At 38.2% G+C, this 21,593-nt stretch overlaps 1 long non-coding RNA gene and 1 pseudogene across 1 annotated transcript in view; both read left to right on the top strand.

Annotated features, from left to right (window-relative positions):
* Nucleotides 1-21,593, top strand: part of LOC109548379 (uncharacterized) — a 192,253-nt gene that overhangs the window by 40,287 nt on the left and 130,373 nt on the right. The window contains exons 7-10 of the long non-coding RNA XR_002174460.3: nucleotides 3,790-3,883; nucleotides 4,740-4,877; nucleotides 5,931-6,090; nucleotides 9,216-9,897. This is a non-coding gene — a long non-coding RNA (uncharacterized lncRNA). The remainder of the gene's footprint in view (nucleotides 1-3,789; nucleotides 3,884-4,739; nucleotides 4,878-5,930; nucleotides 6,091-9,215; nucleotides 9,898-21,593) is intronic.
* Nucleotides 18,254-18,747, top strand: LOC101332020 (small ribosomal subunit protein uS12-like; annotated as a pseudogene).

The raw sequence follows: 21,593 nt of genomic DNA, 5'->3' as shown, positions 1-21,593 counted from the left end.
TACTTCCTAGAAATGTGAATTTAGCTAAATTATTTAATCTTTTTCATTTGTAAGAAGAGTCATAATATTTATTTTGTCTGAAGGTTGTGAAGATTATGTGAAATACTGTTTGTAAAGTATCTAGTACCTTATTTGACACATGGTAAGCCTTTTGTTTAAAACAATCTCATAAGTGGAAAGTGCACTGGACTCGGAATATAACGTCTCTGCTTTTTCACTCATTAGCTTATGACTTTGGGCAAATAAATTTTACTTTGAGCCACATTTTAATCATATGTAATTTTATGGCATGGCTTAGAGAATCCTTACGGTTCTGGCTTTACTATTATTCTTGGAATCTAAGGCTGGCCCTAAGTAACCTGTGAGAGTGTGCCCCCATTCTGTCCTCCCTAGAAATGGCATGGATATATTCACCTGGGCAAAGAAACCTCTGGGGAAAAGGGATCCAGATCTGAAGCAGGGAAACGAAACGGTCCATCGTGCTGGTCTTTATATTCTTCACTGGTGCTGATTATGATATTTGCAAGTGTAGTAGGGTCTTCTGGTATACCATGAATTGCTAGTGATTATAGTCCTGAGTTCAAGTGGATTTCAAAATACATGCCATTATGGTTGCTGCTCTCTGTAGTGAAATGGTGTGTAACCCAGTCGTTTGGTGAATACACGGAGAGGTAGCAGTGGAACAAAGGGAGCTACTGTTGCTGGTCAATGACCCTGTTGGCCAATGACCACATTTGGTTCAGTCATGGAGGCAATCAAAACAAGTGTCTGTGTCCAAGATATGGTTTCTATTCAGGAACTAATGGGCAATAGGAGATCTCCAAAGCAAGAGGGAACTCATTTATCAAGAAGAGAAATAGAGTTTGTAATAGATAATGTAGAAGAATCATCTACACTGAAATGAAGCTACACTCTTAACAATTCAAGGTGCAGGGGAGCTTTGTGGTTAAGAGCACAGAATTCTTTAGTGTGTGGTTTTGACCAAGTTACTTAATCTCTCAAAGCCTCAGTTTCCTCATAACTCAGAAGAATATTGATACCTCATATGGTTGTTCTAAAGAGATAATATAAGTGCCAAGATATGTTACTCATGGGTAACTATTATTATTAAAACTATAAGTACTATTACAAACCTCAAATTCACACTGGACTTCAAGGTTTTGCTACCCCTAATCTAATAAACTATACACACTACAAGAATAAATGTTAAAAACAAACCATTAGGTGATCCAATGGTTTGTTGGAGTAGAGTGCCTATGCAGAGAAAAAGATTCTAATAAATGTTTGAATCAGTGTACCATGTCCATTAGTTTTTGTCTCTGGGATCTCACTTTAAAAAGGTCGCCATCTACTTTTGCTTTTGGTTGATTTCATTCTGTGTGTATAAGTTGGGATTATAAAGTAAAGACACTAGTTTCCATGAACTTCCCCCACTACTCTATAATCCCGTTTTTTCTACTTCTTTTGAAGCTTTCATCTCCTACCTTTGTGTGGGGTAAATGTAAATTAGCTCAGCTTGTTTTAAGGAAGCGTTATGACCCTGAATCCTGAAAACTCTTTATTTTGTAACATAACTTTAAAAATGGTAAAAAAACTAACCCAGAAGAAAGTGAGTGGTAAGAGACTGTGGTACTACTGTTACAAAAACAGAGAAACCACTGAAAACTAGTCTGGTTTGGGTTCAAGTATTTTTGTTTCCGTGAGCTTTAACTTTTGCTTGGTCCACTGAAAATTCAGAGAAATTTTGAGATTCTAAGTGGTAACAATGTGTGGTAGTTACAGCCTCAGAACAGAGCACCTGGGAGTGGTGGTTTTCTTGTGTATCACTGTTTGAATCTTTCAGAAGAGAAGTGAAATTCTATAATCCAAGTTTCATTGATTTATTTAATTTTGACCCTCATTTTTATGTGCAATCTCTCCTATGTCAAGTCACATGCTGGTCCATTTGGATTTGAAAGTTTATAGATAATTTTGCAGGCAGTGTTTTCATAGAAAAGAAATTAGAACTGAAAACTAGGATTCTGGCTGCCTGGCACTTAAAAATCATGATACCCTTAATTCAGTTTTTAAAATATGTTCCATATTTATTTATTGATTATTGAATTAATGCACTAGTTTTTATAAGTAATTTCTCTGCATTATTTTTTTATTTAAAAACTTTTGAGTTGTGGTTACAAAACAGAAGGTAAAATTTGCCATCTTAACCATTTTGAGTGTACAGTTCTGTAGTGTTAAGCACATTCACACTGTTGTGCAACAGAGTTCCAGAACTTTTTCATCTTGCAAAACCAAAACTCTAGACCCGTTAAATAATTACTCCCCATCTCCTCCTCCCCAACCCCGATCAGTTCAGTTTTGAAGTGGGGTATGTATATGTTTTGTGATTAGGTCATTTAGGTGAATTGCAAACTGTAGGGTACTGTGTGCTTACTTGAAAGTATGGACAAGAGGCAAGCATGAGTGTTCTTAGTGGGTACTGCTATCTCAGAGCCTTCATTTACTTAATTGAAAGTGTTTAAATAATGCTCAGGGTCCTGGCTGGGAAATGAACATCATGGAAGAGGTTTAAGTGAAAGAAAGAACGAGTGAGGTTCTGACACCCTGGTACAGATCTCCTCCACTTACTTAAAAAGTCAAGCTGATGAGATCAAGTCATCTCATTGGCTATCTACCATCACTACCTTCATAGCTACCATGTACTAACATGATGGGTGAAATATGGCAAGATAATAATGATGATGATGGTGTTGATGTGACGGTGATCATGAGAATAGTGATCACTTAGATTCATGGATGTTCCATCTTCTATCAGGTCTCTTGCCTGATAATGTTCCAAAGTTTGGAAACTGTGTTTGATGATACTCCTTTAGCCTCCACAAGGTTAAATTCATAGACCTCATGACCTAGAGTCACTTAAGACTTGGTTCTAGAGTGTTTCAGGTACGTTTTACATTAAACAAGTTTTTATGAGTCAATCTGGGAATTTAATTATCATTTATAAACTTGTTCCCTTGCGAAAAATGTATTTTGAGTCCAAAACAAATAAATTAAAAATTTTAAGGAAATGATCCTTTAAAGTAGGAAATTATCTCAACTTGTTCTTGTAATTCTATATCAGCATTTAATAAAATATTTTAATTTGGTTTTGGAATAAAAGCGATAGCTTAATTTTAATAATGGAGAACAGTAGGATACCTAAAAAATGAACAGTATTGCATATAAGTTCTTTGAATTAATTAAATACAAAGTCATTTATATTTAGTTATTTGACTTTGAAATATAGGGTAAGTTTTTAAACTTTGAATGTTTTAATGATGTTTTTCTTATTTTGATGTTAACGTGAATTTTTACATCTCTCAACTCACATATTTTGGCTACTCTTGGCTAATCCTGAGTGGTAGGGAGAGCTAACCTAAAATTAAAAGTGTGTTTCAAACAATCTACAAATTAGTTGATCCAAGCACAGATAATCAAGTACAGATGGTATTAGTACTACTTAGGTAGTGATGGGCTACAGGAAAATAGAATGAGAGGAATATGCAGTTTGGGTGAGCTATTTAACTGAATCTGGGTGGCAATATGCTTCTGAGAGTTTTTTAAGATCTTTCCAGTGGTGGAGTATATAGAGATAACTCCAGTATTAATTATAACGTTGGCATATGAAAAAAACCCATATGCTACATCTCTTACCTCATTCATTGCTTGTACTGATGAGCTGATTTGGTCTCTAATCCTGGGTTCTTTTCCTTTCTTGAAGCCCCATCTGATTCCCTCTCTCTTCGTTGATAGGGACACCCTTTCTGGTTGGAGGAAGACCATTTTTAAGACAAAGGAATATGGGTGGCTGCACTCCTCTGCTAGGACCTACACCAGAGTTAATATGGTGAGTGCACTCTGACCAGACTGTCATCTACAACTTGGGGACATTAACCAATATGGAAAGTGTCCAGGGATATGTAGAAATGACACCAGATTAGAACCCTAGGGGCCTTGTGGATAGGTTTAAGGAAACAATAATAATTTCATCAGTATTTACCAACAGTTGAATGTTTTCCATGTGCCAGGTTGCTGTATGTATCATCTTGTTTAACCTTTACAAAACCTTATAAGGTAAATCTTCTGACTAATCCCATTCTGAGATTAAAAAAACCCCAGAGATTTAGAGAAGTTAAATCATGTTCCTCAAGTTTATGCAGGTGGTAAAAGATCTTGGATTCACCCAAAGATTGCCAGACCCAAACACAAATATGTCAGTTATCCTGCTAGTGTTGCTACAGTGGTGGTGGGGATTTGAAACTTGGTTGCTGTACTTTGGGTGACCATTTTGCCTAGTTATTGCCAATTAGTTAAGTTTGAAGTCCTTTACAAAGTTCTCCTTTGTTCTGCTTCCTTCCTCTTTTTTACGTCTGGTTATTTTCTTTGCTCTTCTCATATCATTCTCAGATTGGACACAAAGGTCATGATTCCTGCTCATTCTTTTCCCTCACTGCAAAACCTGGATTAATTAAGACAGAGGAGCCAGAAATATGGTGACCAGTTTCTCTTCCTGTGCACTTTAGCCCAGCTATCAGGATGAATTTAGATTAGGCATACTCAAGGATATACATGAGTAATAACTATAAGCTTTCTCATAGATAACTGTATTGGGTGTGTTTAAATGTACAACTCTGTTTTTCTATTATTATGTGATATTTCATGTTGACTTGTCAAACTGAAAAATACCCATATTGATTTTGCAGAAAGCTTCACATGTGAGATAAATGCACTCAAAGACTCCTCACAAGTAGCTCTTTGGAGCTTCAGATGTGAAATGGATCATTCCTCAATCTGTAATAGACCCTTCTGTGAAGCTCTTCAATCAAACCTGAGAATTCAAGGTGAAATTGAGGGGAGGATGGGAAACCCCTACAGGGGGATTTGAGTAAAGCGGCTGAGTGAAAACCTGGGGTACTTGCTGAGTCTTTTCTTCATTTCTTTTCTTGAGCATAGGAAGACTGTCAATCACTGTGTGACCTTACATGCTGTATGTGTGTAATGCCTGGGTACAACGAGACAAGCTGTAGAGGACTCCCTCTACACATGCACCTTTGATTTCTTTCCATTTGTCGTTTTTTCCTGACAACCTTCAGGTTATTTTTAAAGTGGTTATTTTATACAGATTTATTATTTTATTATTAGAGTTTCTCTTTCCATGAAATTATTTATATTGTTATAGTTGATAGGATGAATTTTTTTTATCTTTTGAGAAAAGCATTAATAATCTTTTAAGAAAGTTAGTGATGTGTGATAACTAGTTAGAAAGAATTGTATTTTGTTAAGTGATGATCCTGGTAAGTACATCTTATTTAGAACTCATGTTTGTAGATCATGTAATGACTTTTAATTAGTTTGTTCCCAGTAAAGCAATAAGACAGATTTACCCCTACTAAGGGAAACAGTATTCTTCTGAAATTAGTTTTTATGTCACATTTTTTATTTATTTGGGGGCACATTTTCAATTGGATATTTCTAGGTTAAGTAAAAGAAACTCTAGAATTTTCAATGGGCTATTTATTTAGTTTGGGGGTGCTGTGAATCCTGACACCAAACTGAGTAATAAGAACTATGCTTTGGAATTTATGCTCAAATATAGAATATGTTTGATAATAGTTTTTTGTGCTGCAGCTGCTGTGAAATGATTGCTCTCCCATATCTGTGTCATAGCTTTTCTAAGCCACAGAGACGGTGTTGTTTGTAAAGCTCGAATATTAGTATAATCTTAAGAGCAGCATATTAATTGCCCGGGAGGTTTACATATTTGTTCTACACACGTGATTAAGGATCACGGCATCTTTTACAGCATAATTTTAGAGATGGAGAAAATGACTATTGTTAATACTTGCTACTCTCAGTTTCCTCTACAGCAATGCCCTTACACCTTTCTTTTTCAGGCATTTTGTAGCATCCTAAACAGAAGGATATTGAAGGGAGCTGATTCTGCTTTGATCCTTGTGCTTGTTGTCAAAGCGCTTGGGATTGAAGAGACTGTTGGCTACAATTGACTGTGACAATTAGGAGATGATCAGAGCCCTAGAGTGGAGCACTTAAAGGGTAATTTACATGTCAGTTTGTCGAATAAAAAAAAAAAAGATATTCAGCTAAGATTTTTTTCCCTTCAGAGCCTTGTAAACTGCAATTTGTGCTCTGGTAAGAAAAACCTGGCAGAGGAGTTAGGATAGCCATTACCATTTGAAAAGAAGCAATCATAAGGCCGCTGCTGAGCCCTTTGTCCACTAAAAATGCTGATTTGCAGGCAGTGAGTGAAAAAGTGGAACCGTCACTAAATAAAACGTAGAGTTAGGTAACTACCTCCCCCCCCCTTGGTGACTTTTTAATGTTGGTTAAAGGTGCTTTTTAAAAAACATATCTTAAGTCCTACACTTACTATCATTATAACATTGTTATTGGTCATGAATGTTCTTTCCTAAAAAAATAATAAAAGGATGCATTGAGGAAGTGGTAGGTGGAACACGCGCCAACAGTCATTTGAAAGGCTAGAGCTGGCTATCAGTGGAATCTTATTCTTTTCCCTTTTGTACACCATCACAATTTTCTAGTCATCCTTTGCGCTATTTTCCCCCTACTGTATCAGGGTGCTCCTAGGTTTTTCCATTTTTTATTTATACTCCAATTTTAAAGTAGGAACTGTATTTCTAACCTTTGCATATTTAGCCTATTTGGGTGTATTTGGCTAAAAAATAATGTAGTTTCAGTCCATGATTTGCTATCCACATGTGGTCATTTCTATACTTTTCTATTAGGTAATCCATATAAACAAGTAAACAAAAATAGCTAGAAAGCTAAAAAAAAAAAATTGACGGTAAATATATGCTGATCCATTTAACTGTCAAATAGAATTTTAAAAATTAGTTCAGAACCATTTTTGTCTCCCCTCACCCACTGGAAATCATTAATAATAAAAAATAATAACATAGTTGCAAGATTTTCATTTGGATAATTGTCTGAAGAAAAAAGTTAATCTATCAACATAAGCATCCTATCCAGACATTTAAATTTGGTGTGTGTATTTAATTCAGATACGTATTAACTTTCGATGGCAGATACATTTTATATTCCATTTTTTGGATACTCGGCTATGGTGAAGGGCATTTGCAGAAAGGCAGCAGAGGGTTAGGAATGAGTTTGTCTTTATTCTAAAACATTAGCCTTTATTGATGAGAGCTAGGAACGTGCATGTCCTTCAAAAGCCAGAGTTTCCAGCAGCCAACTGCTGTTCTGGACACTGTATGTTGAGTTTTAAGGCTGCCCTTCCATTAAAGACGTTCACTACTTTCAAATAAGAGGGCTTTATTTCTCTTCATTTAGTCCAATACCTTAACAACAACACTTTTTTTTTCCCCCCAAAAGATGCCTTACAAAAGGAGTCACATTATACTTTTTGGAGTTTATGAAAATCACAATAGTCAATGTGGAGACAGGTTGAAAGAAGTCAGTAATTCAGAGGCAGATGTGGGGTCTCCTGTCTGCTTTGCAAGGAAGACCCTGAGCTTTTTTGTAAAGTTTTTCAACTCTCTAGTTTTCCTGTGTGCATGGCTCCCCTTGCAAAGAAGAACACACAGCAAGAAAAAAAAAAAAAAGTGAATAAGTGCATAGGTTATTAAGTACAAAAAGGATAATGAGAGAGGGAGTCAGAGAAGGGCTGGGTTTCCTTAGCATGTGTCTGGAGAAGGCAGGCAATGGTAAATTTGTATCAAAAATCAGGCACAGCAGGAGGTGTTCATCTCCCAGGTAATGGGTAAATGATGAGCAGATGAGCCATCCTTATATTGATGTAAGTATTTTGTTCCAGCCAGTCACAATTAACTTTGATTTGTTTTTAACTTTCCTCTTATAGGTTTGCATTTAAAACACTCTTGGAGCACTAATTGTATAAAATTCTGGTAACTGCACATTTTCTTTTTAGAGAGGTAATGAGTGAATGAATGAAAAGGCAGGGATTATTTGCCATTCTAAGCGGGGATTGTCAGAACATTTCTACTTGACTGAAATTGTTTTGGAAGGTGAGCTGGAACAAGAATCTTGCAACTAAAATGAAGTGACTCTGCATGTGGTTCTTGGGTGTTTCTCTTCATCAAAGAATTCCGCAGAACTGCTGAATTACAAGTTGATTTAAATTTTATTTATGAGAGAATATTTAGGTGAATCCAAAGAAAACATTTTAGAGTATGCATATTTGACTGTTAACAAGTAAATAGGAGTCTTTGAGAGCTCATTTGGAACTATTTGAAATGAGTTTTCCTAACACCAACATGGTGTTTTTTTCAATATACAAATTGCCATGTTCTGACAAAATAAATTATTGAAATGCTTTGAAAAGTTTTTGGAAATGTACCCAAGGAAACAATATGTAAATTGTTTGAGTTAATACACATGTCAATTTATCAAAATGCTGCCACTGATGTAGAGAATGTACTTGAGGACACTGGGAGGGGGAAGGGTAAACTGGGACGAAGCCAGAGAGTGTCATGGATTTATATATACTACCAAATGTAAAATAGATAGCTAGTGGGAAGCAGCCGCATAGCACAGGGAGATCAGCTCAGTACTTTGTGACCGCCTAGAGGGGTGGGATAGGGAGGGTGGGAGGGAGATGCAAGAGGGAGGAAATATGGGGATATGTGTATATGTATAGCTGATTCAGTTTGTTATAAAGCAGAAACTAACACACCATTGTAAAGCAATTATACTCCAATAAAGATGTTAAAAAAAAAAGCGGAAAAGAAAATGCTGCCACTGAAAAGTCCTAGAACCTTTAGCATAACATTCCAGAACATTTACTGTCTTGTTTAAAGGTGCAGCTCTTTCTTTGTACTTGTTTGAAGGTGGCAATAGAGTTACCAGGTTTAGCAAATAAAATTAAAGAATTCCTAGTTAAATTTGAATTTCTGATGAACAGTGAATCATTTTTCAGCATAAATAGGTCCCACCACTCTCTGCATTTTATTTGGCAACCCAAGATGGCACTCTGATTAGACAGACATTGCAACCATGCATTGAATAGACAATTTAATTATTTATAAAATATAAAATGTCATTTATAAATCATTTTACCTTTCACTATCAGAATAGGGCAACAAACTTGCCCCTTTAAATAGAAACCACAGGACTTTTAAACTCATCAATGCTGAGTTTAATATTCCCTGTCATTTTCCTAGGGCAAGCTGTGACTTGTCATTTCGAGCATATAGTCATTTCTGTCTGACTAATACCATGGAGACTTCAGAGAAGGTGGCTGAGGCGTCTGGCTTACCTACAGTGATCAGCTCTACAGAGAACTGAATGATGCAGTGGGGACATATATTTGCGAAGCCACATCTTTTCTTTTGTGGTAGGATTGTGACTGCATATACACGTACTTATGTTACTGACCTTCCCAAGTTGGTGCCCATCTAGATCCTTCTGCCTGGTGTCAAACAAGCCAATAGAATGAGACTAAGTTTGGTTCAGAAGCAAAGGAAAGCTTTATTCTTGGATCAGAGAATGGAGAGGCGCGAGCTCCCGCTCTAGAGCCTCAGGCTTTCCCTATCAGGTCGTGGGTGGGGCTGCTTTACAGGCTTCTCGTCCGCGGGAGGGGAGGGCGTTGAGTTCTCCCGGGGCGCGCAGCTGTGCCGCTCACGCTCCAGATGGCAGTGCCGGGCGCAGCGTCTCTTCACACGGCCCTCTGCCGCCATCTTGAATTGAGTGTTGGGCTCCGCGTCTGCACACAATCTTGAGCTGAGGCGTCCAGTGCGGCCGTTTTGGTCTAGGAACTCTGGTCTGAAGCGCCGGGCGCAAGGCCTCTGCACACAGCCGCCTGTGAGCAAGTGAAACGACCAAGGACAAAGAAAAAAAAGAAAGGTTAGGCTTTATTTTATTATCCTCTGTTTTTATTTCTGGGTGACACATATGTATGTAAATATGTATATATGACCAAGTTTGAAACTCTTGTAATTCTGATCCTGGTAGCATCTTCTGGGAAGGGAAAGATTCAATGCACTTTTTTTTTTTTTTTGCGGTACGCGGGCCTCTCACTGTTGTGGCCTCTCCCGTTGCGGAGCACAGGCTCCGGACGCGCAGGCTCAGCGGCCATGGCTCACGGGCCCAGCCGCTCCGCGGCATGTGGGATCTTCCCGGACCGGGGCACGAACCCGTGTCCCCTGCATCGGCAGGCGGACTCTCAACCACTGTGCCACCAGGGAAGCCCTCAATGCACTTTTATTTCATTTAACTTTGTTCACCGTGACGTAGTTGCCATGAAAATAGCCAGGTGGGAACTTTACTCAGTGCTCTGTGGTGACCTAAATGGGAAGGAAATCTAAAACAGCATGGATATATGTATATGTATAACTGCTTCACTTTGCTGTACAGCAAGAAACTAACACAACATTGTAAAGCAACTATATTCCAATAAAAATTAATAATAAATTAAAAAAACGAAGATAAAACTTCCAGAAAATGAGATATCTGATTTATCTTTGGGGCCAGCATTTATTTTTGCTAGTATCATTTCTGTCGTAGTTCAGGCTTCTGTGACAAACTTCCATAGACTGTGTGGTTTATAAACAACAGACATTTATTTCTCACAGTTCTGGAGGCTGGGGGTCTGAGATCAGAGCGCCAGCATTGCCAGGTTTTGGTGACAACCCGCTTGCAGGCTGGCAAGGGGCCATCTTCTTCCTGTGTCCTTGCATTTTAGAAGGTGGAGAATTCTGGTCTCTTCAGTCCCTAATAAAGGTACTAATAATCCCATTCGTGAGGATGCAACCCTCAGGATACAATCACCTCCCAAAAGTTCTGCCTCCTAATATCCTCACATCGGGGATTAGTATTTCAACATACGAATTTTGGGGGGACACAAACATTCAGTCCATAACAATTTCTCACTGTCTTGATGCTTTTTATGGTCTGTCAGAAAGACTATTTGTAGCAGAAAAGTTTGGAGCCCTGTTTCTTATCCTCCTAAGGCCCCTTCTAATTTCAATTATAGCTTCAGTGGACAGCTCCTCACAAGCCCAGGCCTCCAGAACATTTTTTGAGTCTTCCCAGTTTCTGCCTCAGAGCCTTCTCCAGAACTGCAGAAGCATGCTGGATGTTTCCTCAAGCTTAGCATGGAAACGTGGGGGAGTTAACACCCTCAAGGGCAGCTCACAGCCGATGGGAGGCAGAAGTCTGTGGAAAAAAGTTCCAGCTTCCTGTCTTTTAGACAGGCAGTTCTGAGAGGCACTCAGCATGCTTCTCAGAGGTCCCATCTTCAATAGCAGGATCTTATATTCCCTCATGGCACATTATTTGGCTTTTCCCTCAAGCCTGCTTCATCCTCTCCATTTCCTCATCATTTCTAGGGATAACTAATATGCATCCATTCCTTGTTTCAAGGTCTGCTTTCAGAAGAACTCTAGCTAAGACACCTCTGATGCTCCTTTCCTCCCAGCCACCAGTTCTCTCCTTGCTCTAGGTTCAGATATTTTGCTTCCTTAGGTTACATCAAGGCTTCCTTTTCTTATTTTCAGAGGAAGAGAGTTCTGCCACTGTACCTACCTCGAAAACTGTCATATCGGTTACCGAGCACACACGCACATTTAACTCACCAGAACTCTCCTTTACAATAAAAACCAGTTTTTATCAAACACCCACTACATGTGAGGGCATATGCTAAGGGATTCTTGAATACTGTTTCATTTAGTCCTCAGCATGTTACTGAGAAAGAATCAGTATTTCTATTTTACAAATGAAGAAACTGAGGTACGGAAAAAAATTAAGGGATTTCTTTCAAGACCACAAAGAAGCTAGTAAGTGGTAGAATAAGCACTGTGTTCTGATCTATCTGACTCCAAGGCCCATTCTTTTTTTTTTTTTGGCCACGCCGTGCGGCTTGTGGGATCTTAGTTCCCTGACCAGGGATTGAACCCGGGCCCTCGGCAGTGAAAGCACTGAGTCCTAACCACTGAACCACCAGGGAACTCCCCTTTTTTCTTTTTTTAAAAAATAAATTTATTTATTTATTTGTTTTTGGCTGTGTTGGGTCTTCGTTGCTGTGCACGGGCTTTCTCTAGTTGGCGGTGAGTGGGGGCTACTCTTCGTTGCAGTGCACAGGCTTCTCATTGCCGTGGCTTCTTTTGTTGCGGAGCACGGGCTCTAGGCGCACAGGCTTCAGTAGTTGTGGCACGTGGGCTCAGTAGTTGTGGCTCGCAGGCTCTAGAGCTCAGGCTCAGTAGTTGTGGCGCATGGGCTTAGTTGCTCTGCGGCATGTGGGATCTTCCCAGGCCAGGGCTCGAACCCGTGTCCCCTGCATTGGCAGGCGGATTCTTAACCACTGCGCCACCAGGGAAACTCCCCTTTTTTCTTTTAATTGAGGTTTAATTTACTTACAACATTCTATTAGTTTCATTTCATTAGATCATTTCAGGGAAATGATCACCATAAAAAATCTAGTCACTATCAGTCACCATATAAAGTTACAAAAAGTTTTTTTATGATGAGAATTTTCAAGATCTACTCTCTCAGGAACCTTTGAATATGCAGTACAATACCATTGACTGTAGTCACCATGGTACATGCCACATCTCCATGACTTATTCATTTCACAACTGGAAGTCTGTACCTCCCAACTTCCTTCACCCAGTTTTCCCACCTCCAACAACCCTCCCACCTGGTAGTCTCTACTGTTTTCCATATCTTCAGGGTAGGGTTTGTTTTGTTTTGTTTGTTCATTTGCTTTATATTTTATATTCCACATAAAAGTGAGATCATACAGTATTTGTCTTTCTCTGTTTGACTTATTTCACTTAGTATAATGCCCTCAAGTTCCATTCACATTATTGCAATGACAAGATTTCATTCTTTTTTTATGGCAGAGTAGTATTCCAGTGTGTGTGTGTATGTGTGTGTGTGTATGTGTGTGTGTGTGTGTGTGTGTGTGTGTGTGTGTGTGTAGCCCACATCTTCTTTATCCATTCATCCTTTGAAGGATTCTTAGGTTGTTTCCATATCTTGGCTATTGTAAATAAAGCTGCAATGAGTGAATACACCTTTTCTACTTTAAGTAATGATGCAGTGACTATAGGGGTGCTTATGTCTTTTCCAATTAGTGTTTTTGTGTTCTTTGGATAAATACCTGGAAGGGGAATTGTATTGTGTCATAATTCTATTTTTATATTTATATTCCCTTTATACCTACTTTATTGAGAGTTTTTATCATAAATGGATGTTGAATATTGCTGAATGCTTTTTTCTGCATCTATTGAGATGGTCATATAATTTTTATCCTTCATTTTGTTAATACGGTGTATCACTTTGATTTGCTAATATTGAGCCATCCTTGCATCCTGAAATAAATCCCACTTGATCATGGTGTATGATCCATTTAGTGTATTGTTGAATTTGGTTTGCTAATATTTTGTTGAGGATTTCTGCATCTATGTTCATCAGGGATATTGGCCTTTAATTTTCTTTTTTTCCCCCTTTTTTTGTGGTGTTTTTGTCTGGTTTTTATGTCAGGGTAATGATAGCTTCATAAAATGAGTTTGGAAGTGTTCCCTCCTCTTCAATTTCTTGTAAGAGTTTGAGAAGGATAGGTATTAAATCTTTAAGTGCTTGGTAGAATTCACCAGTGAAGGCATCTAGTCCTGGACTTTTGTTTTTTGGGAGGTTTTTAATTACTGATTCAACCTCCTTACTAGAAATTGGTCTATTCAGATTTACTATTTCTTCCTTATTCAGTTTTGGAATATTCTAGGAATTTATTCCTTTTTTTCTTTTGTCCAGTTTGTTGGTGTATAATTGTTCATAGTAGTCTCTTGTGACCCTTTGTATTTCTGTGATATCAGTTGTAATTTCTCCTCTTTCTTTTCTGATTTTATTTATTTGAGCCCTCTCTCTTTTTTCTTGGTGAGTTTAGCTGGAGTTTTGCCAATTTTGTTTACCTTTTCAAAGATCATTTCTGTTGTCTTTTTAGTCTCGATCTCATTTATTTCTGCTCTGAGCTTTGTTTTTCCTTCCTTCTACTAAATTTGTGCTTTGTTTATTCTTTTATTTCTAGTTCCTTTAGGTGGAAAATTAGATTGTTTATTTGAGATTTTTTTTTTTTGTTTCTTGAGGTAGGCCTGTATTGCTATGAACTTTCTTCTTTGAACTGCTTTTGCTGCATCCCATAGCATTTGGTAAGTTGTATTTGCATTTCCATTTGTCTCAAGTATTTTTTTAAAAATTCTCAATTTCTTCATTGACCCATTGTTTTTATGGTAGCCTGTTGTTTAATCTCCACATATTTGTGATTTTTTTCCAGTTTTCTTCTTGTAATTGATTTCTAGTTTTATATCATTGTGGTCAGAAAAGATGCTTGATGTGTTTTTAATCTTCTTGAACTTATTGAGACTTGTCTTGTGGCCTGGAGAATGATCTACCCTGGAGAATGTTCCATGTGCATTTGAGAAGAATTTGTATTCTGCTGCTTTTGGATGGAATGTTCTGCATATATCTGTTTCTGTGTATAACCAGGCCTGTCTGGTCTAATGTATTGTTTAAGGCTGATATTTCCTTATTGATTTTTTTTTGTTTTGTTTTGTGCGGTACACGGGCCTCTCACTGTTGTGGCCTCTCCCGTTGTGGAGCACAGGCTCCGGATGCGCAGGATCAGCGTCCATGGCTCATGGACCCAACCGCTCTGTGGCATGTGGGATCTTCCCGGACCGGGGCACGAACCCGTGTCCCCTGCATCGGCAGGCGGACTCTTAAACACTGCGCCACCAGGGAAGCCCCCTTATTGATTTTTTATTTGCATGATCAATTCATTGATTTAAGTAGGATATTAAAGTCCTCTGCTATTACTGTATTCCTGTCAATTTCTCCCTTTAGGGCTCTTAATATTTGCTTTATATATTTAGGTACTCCTATGTTGGGTGAATACATATTTACAATTGTTATATCCTCTTGTTGAATTGAACCTTTTATCATTATATAATGCCCTTCTTTGTCATTTATTACAGACTTTGTTTTAAGATCTATTTTATCTAAGTATAGCTACTGCAGCTTTCTTTTGGTTTCCATTTGCATGGAAAATCTTTGTCTATTTCTTCATTTTCAGTCTGTGTTCTTATATCTGAAATGAGTCTCTTGTGGGCAGCATATAGATGGGTCTTTTTAAAAATAATCCATTCAGCCACTCTATGTCTTTTGAATAGAGAATTTAGTCCATTTGCATTTAAAGTGATTATTGATAGGTATGTACTTATTGCCATTTTGTTAATTGTGTTCTGGCTGTTTTGTATTTCCTCTCTATTCCTTTCTTCTTCTCTTGCTATTTTCCTTTGTGGTTTGATGACTTTCTTTAGTGTTATGCTTAGATATTTTTCTTAATATCTATTGTGTATCTATTTTAGTTTTCTGCTTTGTGGTTACGATGAGGTTCACATATAACTGCTTATATATATAACAGTCCCTTTTAAGTTGGTAGCAACTTAAGTTTGAACGAATTCTAAAACTCTACACTTTTACCAACCCCCTCCACGTTTTATGTTTTTGATGTTACATTTTACATCTTTTTATTTTGTGTATCCCTTAACTGATTATTTTAGTTATTTTTAATCCTTTTGTTTTTAACCTCCATACTAGCTTTGTAAACGCTTAATCTACTACCTTTATGATATGTTTACCTTTGCTAGTGAGATTTACACTTTCATATGTTTTCTTATTAATAATTAATGCCCTCTATTTTCAGCTTAAAGAAGTCCCTTTAGCATTTCGTATAAGGGCAGTTTAGTGGTGATGAACTCCTTTAGCTTTTGCTTGTCTGGAAAACTCTTTATCTCTTCTTCAATTCTGCACTATAACCTCGACATGTAGAGTGTTCCTGGTTGGAGTTTATTCCCTTTCAGTATTTTGAATATATCATGTCACTCCCTTCTGGCCTGCAGAGTTTCTACTGAAAAATCTTGTGATAGTCTTATGGTGATTCCCTTATATGTAACATTCTTTTTCTCTTGTTGCTTTTAAGTTTCTCTTCTTATATTTAACTTCTGACATTTTAATTGTAATGTGTCTTGGTATGGATCATTTTAGGTTCATCTATTTTTAGAATTTTCTTGGATTCCTGGATCTGGATGTCAGTTTTCCTACCTAGGTTAGGGATGTTTTCAGTCATTATTTCTTCACAGTTTTCTGCCCCTTTTCCTCACTTCTCCTTCTGGAACTCCTATAACACAAATGTTATTTCACTTGATTTTGTCCCATAGGTCTCTTAAGATATCTTCACTTTGTAAAATTCTTTTTTTCTTTTTGTTACTCTGTTGGGTGAGTTCCACTGCCTTGTGTTCTGGGTCACTGATTCTTTCTGTTGCTTCATCTAGTCTGCTGTTGAACCTCTCCAGTGTATTTTTCAGGTTAGTTATTATACTCTTCAGCTCTGTGACTTCTATTTGGTACTTTCTGTATCTTTGCTGAAGTTCTTACTGTGTTCATCCATTCTTCTCCCAAGTTTCATGAGCCTTTTTATGACCATTACTGTATACTCTTTAATATGTAAATTACTTATCTCCATTTCATTAAGGTTTTTTCCTTAGGTTTTATCTTGTTCTTTCATTTGGAAAATATTCCTCTGTTTCCTCATTTTGGTTGACTCTGGTTTGTTTCTATGTATTAGTTAAAACAGCTATCTCTCCCAGTCTTGAAGGAGTGGCCTTGTGGAGATGAAACTTATCTTTCAACCTTGCCCTAGCTCTTGGTTGTCTTTTGAACCTTTGTGATTGTCTGAGTAGCCTGATTTGTTTTTGATAGGTCCCAGTTGTTGAAGGTGTGCCAAGACCTGTCAGTGTTCCAAAAAGAGGAATCCCAGTCAGCACCTAGTTTCAGGCTGATTGGAAGCCAGCCTGCCAGGCAGCAGTACTTAAAGTATGCTAATATATGCACTCCTGTGGGACCACAGTCGTAAATCCTGCTGGCCTCTCGTCCATGTGATCAGGTGTTCCCTGGGCAACACTTGCAAAAATTAGGGCTTCAGATGAGCATATAAGCTCTTTTCTGGGAGGTACCAGCAAGCTGTAGTGAGGCTGAGGGAAAGTACAAAGATGGTGTTCCCCAGCCTACATTTCCTGAGTGTACCTCTGTGGCCTCTAGATGCATGGCAAATCTGAAGCCTGCGCCTCAGGCTGAAGCTCCAGGACAAGTAAATAAGCCCTTTTCAAAGAAGGGATGGGGGTGTGTTTCAGTCTGCTGTCTGTGCAGTGCCCTGGGGGTGGTCGCCTGCCAAGAACTGTCTTCTCTGATTGTTACAGAGAGTCCAGTGGGACCCAGGAATGCAATTCCCCCTGGCCACCAAAGCTAGATGATCAAGGAGCATCTCGTGTGTGAACTGTGTGTGCCTGCCAGCTTTAGCAAGCTAGTGGGAGATCATAGGACCAGGGCGTACCTGCTAGCTTTTGCAGGGCTGGTAGAGAGCACAGGGTCAGGATGTGTCTGCTGGCGCTACTCAAGGTAGAGGAAGAGCACAAAAATGGTACCTACCAGCTCCTCCATCCCCAGAGAGAGCGTCTCAACAGGGCCCCGCTCTCCTAGAAGATACTTTAGGATTATCAAATGAATCTCCTTCACGTATAGTCTAGGCGCTTTTCAAACTGTTGCTTTTGTGCTGGTCCCCAGGGCAAGCCCTTTAGGAGAAATATCTCAGTTTCCTACAGCTTTGGTTTTCAAATCCAGGCATTTTGGGGGCTCATCTCTCCATTGCAGATCCCAGTGGTTGGGGTTCCTGGGGTGGGGCATGAACCCCTTGCTCCTCAGAGAGAAGCTCCAGATTTGTGAGATCCCTCCTGACTGTGGGTCGCCAAGCTGGGCATGGGGTTTTTGGCGAGACTCCGTCTCTGCCTCTCCCACCCATCTCCATGTGGCCCTTTTACTGTTTGTTGTGAAGGAACTGTGTAACTAGTTTTCAAGTCTTTTCAGAGGGTATTTTTCCATATGTTATTGTAGATTCGTCATGTCCATGGGAAGAGGTGAGTTCAGGATCTTCCTATGCTGCCATCTTCAAAGCCCATTAGTTTAACCATTACACTATAGAGCTCACCATGTAAGGCTCTCAGAAGTTAAAATTTCTTTATCATATACCAATATGAGTGGCTAAAGAGATAATTGGTTAGGAAGTAGAGATGACAGAGTTGGTTTATATCAAATAAGGCAAAATCTTTTTAAAAGCTTCTGCTCTTTTCAGGCTTTTTGTGCTAGCAGGATGAGCAAGTGTCATGGTTTTTATACTGCCAGGAAGCTCTGGGGCCACGGATGAGATCAGAAGTGTCATGATAAACAGTACAAGAAAGCCCATTTGGGCATAACCCTGAAGGCCAACCCTTTCGAAGGTGCTTTTCATGCAAAGGAAATTGTCCTGGAGAAAGTAGGAGTTGGAACCAAACAGCCAAATGCTGCCATCAGAGCGTGTTTCAGGGTCCAGCTGATTAAGAACAGCAAGAAAAAAAATCATCTTTTTACCCAATGATGGTTGCTTAAATTTTATTGAGGAAGGTGATTTCTGGTTGCTGGATTTGGTTGCGAAGGTCATGCTCTCCTTGGCGACATGGAGTTTGCATTGTCAAAGTTGCCAATTTCTCTCTTTTGGCCCTCTGTGAAGGCAGAAAGGAAAGACTAAGTTTTGATGGTGAAAACATGGTAGTAATAAATTTTCATATGCCAAAAGAAACCCCCAAAGCTTCATATATCAACATATAATTGAACAAAAATTTTGAAGAACTGGTTCCACTGTGAGACCTGAGGCTCCATAAATTTATGTCTATTTTGATTTACAGTGCTTTGCACATGTTAGGACTTGGTAAATATGCATTAAATGAATTAATTGGAATATTGTAGAATATAGTTTAAATTGACTTCAATGAACTCAAATTCTTAGTGATCCACTTTATTAAACAATTGACTTTAGTATCTTTTAAGATGATTTGTTACTTGAAAAAAAGTAAAATTCTAGTAGTATATAATTTAAGACAAATTGTTTAGAACAATGTTATAACATGGTTCTCAATGAAATATAGTGACTCCAGTTAACTTAAAACTCTTGGAGGCAAAAGGAAGTGAAAAGATTCCATCTGATGTTACAGTAGGCACATAATTAGAGGTCTGGGAGTGTTAGAGTGCAAAGGTCACATGTAGTAAACATGACTTTCTGTGGAGACAGGAGAGGCCACAGAAAAGCCACACAACATCTATTCTCCACTTGGATAAGGGTGGGAGAGTTAGTAACCCTTTTGTACAACTTAGCCGGAGGGGAATGAGGACCCATGGCAGGTCTTCTGTGTCTGACTACCTATTTGACAAAATAATGTATTTTATAAATATTAGAATTTTGAACTCCTTAGGAGCTGACTACATTTTGGGATCAATTCTGTAAACCCCGCATATTAATCCTGTTGTGTCCTTTGATGTGGAGGTAGGAGCTTACCCATGCAAATTTTCCCTGACTTTTTATTGATAGAACTCCAAATTCTTTTCCAATTTCCATGCAGTTAGGGGTCCAACTATATGACAGTTTCTAAAACCTTCATGACGTTGTTAGTTTCATAGAATGAGAAAGCTGAGCATATGCAAAAGATGAGATTGTGCTTTGCTGGTTACTGTTGGTTTCTTAAGGTAACTATAAAAACTGGTAGCCCCTGAAGAGTGGAAGTAGAAACTACTGCAGTCCTAGTGTTATCACCACTGGCAGAATTAGCTACACCAATGAAAAATAACAACATCAGATGTAACTCGATCTTTCCTTGGTCAGCAGTGGGAGCTAGGTAATAAGCAAAAGTAAGTTTTGTCTATTGGATTTCAAGACTGTAAAAAGAAGTCTAATATTCTGCCATTCAATATGCTGGATGGGAATACTGTAAGACAAATTCAATACAAACTAAAGGAACTTCAACATGAGTATAAATGTCTAAAATTCTACCCAAAAGATATTTTTAAAGTTCTTTTTACGTGAGAACCAAACTTCTCCTTGCCTACAGGTTATGTTACTTTGATTGGCTGAATTTGTTTTTTTTTTGCCATGCCCCCCAGCTTGTGGGATCCTAGTTCCCCAACTAGGGATTGAACCCGGGCCCTCAGCAGTGAAAGCGCAGAGTACTAACCTCTGGACCATCAGGGAATTTCTCTGATTGGCTGAATTTTAATGGATAATTATAATGTAAATAACAGAAAAGAACATGATTATTACATATTTAGTTATATACCAATTACTATGTCTGAATCCTAATTAGGATTAGGATATATGAATCACTACAGCTAATATCTGGATAAACATAAACTAGCCAACTGACCCAGTTAGAAAAATTAGACTCACATACACCTTTACATAACTAATGCTAACAGTGGGAACAGACTCCATCCAGAACATTTCTTAGAACAAATTTAGGAAAGTCCAGGGCATCTTACTTCAGAATGCCTAAAGCCACATCTGATACTCAGTGTCCCTATATTTAAGCTGTTCTTTGGTTAACAACACTCAGCCAGCTTGGAGGTGTTGGATAAATATCTTAAGTTGTAAAGATGTACATGTGAACTAAGAAGTATTCAGTATCATCATTAGGCAGGCATCTGTGACTTTTAACTTTCATCGGTGGAAGAATTCCCTTCTTTGTACTAAAGACAGTCTGATGAATGCATACCCTTTCATAGCAGAGAGAAACATATTGTCTTCTTACACATATATCACCTATAATTGTTGGCAGAGTTGTGACTACTGCCAGAAATTAGGGATAGAGGTGACAAGCCATGGATTCCCACCAGCTACTATTCAGATACCCATGATCCCTTTGGGAATTAGTCCAACATGCTTGTGAGATAGCCATGCTTTCTCACATTTAAATCTGGGGCTCAGGAAAACTGCTTCAGCTCTGTGAAGTAAGGATGACTTAACTTGGGAATATTCACTGTTCTCCCCATTTGGAAGCATATCCGGAAGATAATAGTGGATAATAAACTTCAAGCTTTAAAAGGTTGCCCTTTGGACTACCTTGCGTATCAATATTGACTTTGATGTAGAAAAGCTCTCTGGTTCTTCCGTATATGAATGTTAAGTGGCATGATCAGGATTACAGTGAGTGTTCTGTCCCTGGATCTCTCTGCTAAAGAGACAGGCAGGGACCAGAGTAACATACAAGGTCCCTATATTTAAGCTGTTCTTTGGTTAAGTAGCACCCTTACATAACTTCTGCTTGGCAGTGGGGACCTAATTGTATTATCACATAATTAACTTATTGACTAATAGTCTAGTGATCTTAAACAGGTGTTGAATTTATATGCAGGCAACAATTTAGGCATTGGAAGAATCTGTTTTATTAATTTTATTTTATTATTCACTTATTCTCTAAGCGTGATGTTCTCTAAACACTGTATTATTGTATAATATGCTACTTAATATAGCACTTAGTGAATAAATGACTAATAACATAAAATTAGTCCACTATAATTAAATATTACAAAATTTGCAAACAGAATGGTTTGGTAGAATAAAGCAAGCCTCAGAAAACATGATTTCCAGGAATACTCTAGTTATGTGAACTTGAATAGTGATAATG

The sequence above is a fragment of the Tursiops truncatus genome, chromosome 7, assembly GCF_011762595.2.
Source record: "Tursiops truncatus isolate mTurTru1 chromosome 7, mTurTru1.mat.Y, whole genome shotgun sequence".
NCBI classification, from domain to species: domain Eukaryota; kingdom Metazoa; phylum Chordata; class Mammalia; order Artiodactyla; family Delphinidae; genus Tursiops; species Tursiops truncatus.
The sequence above is the reverse complement of the archived record's forward strand: the minus strand, read 5'-3'. Positions and strand labels throughout refer to the sequence as shown.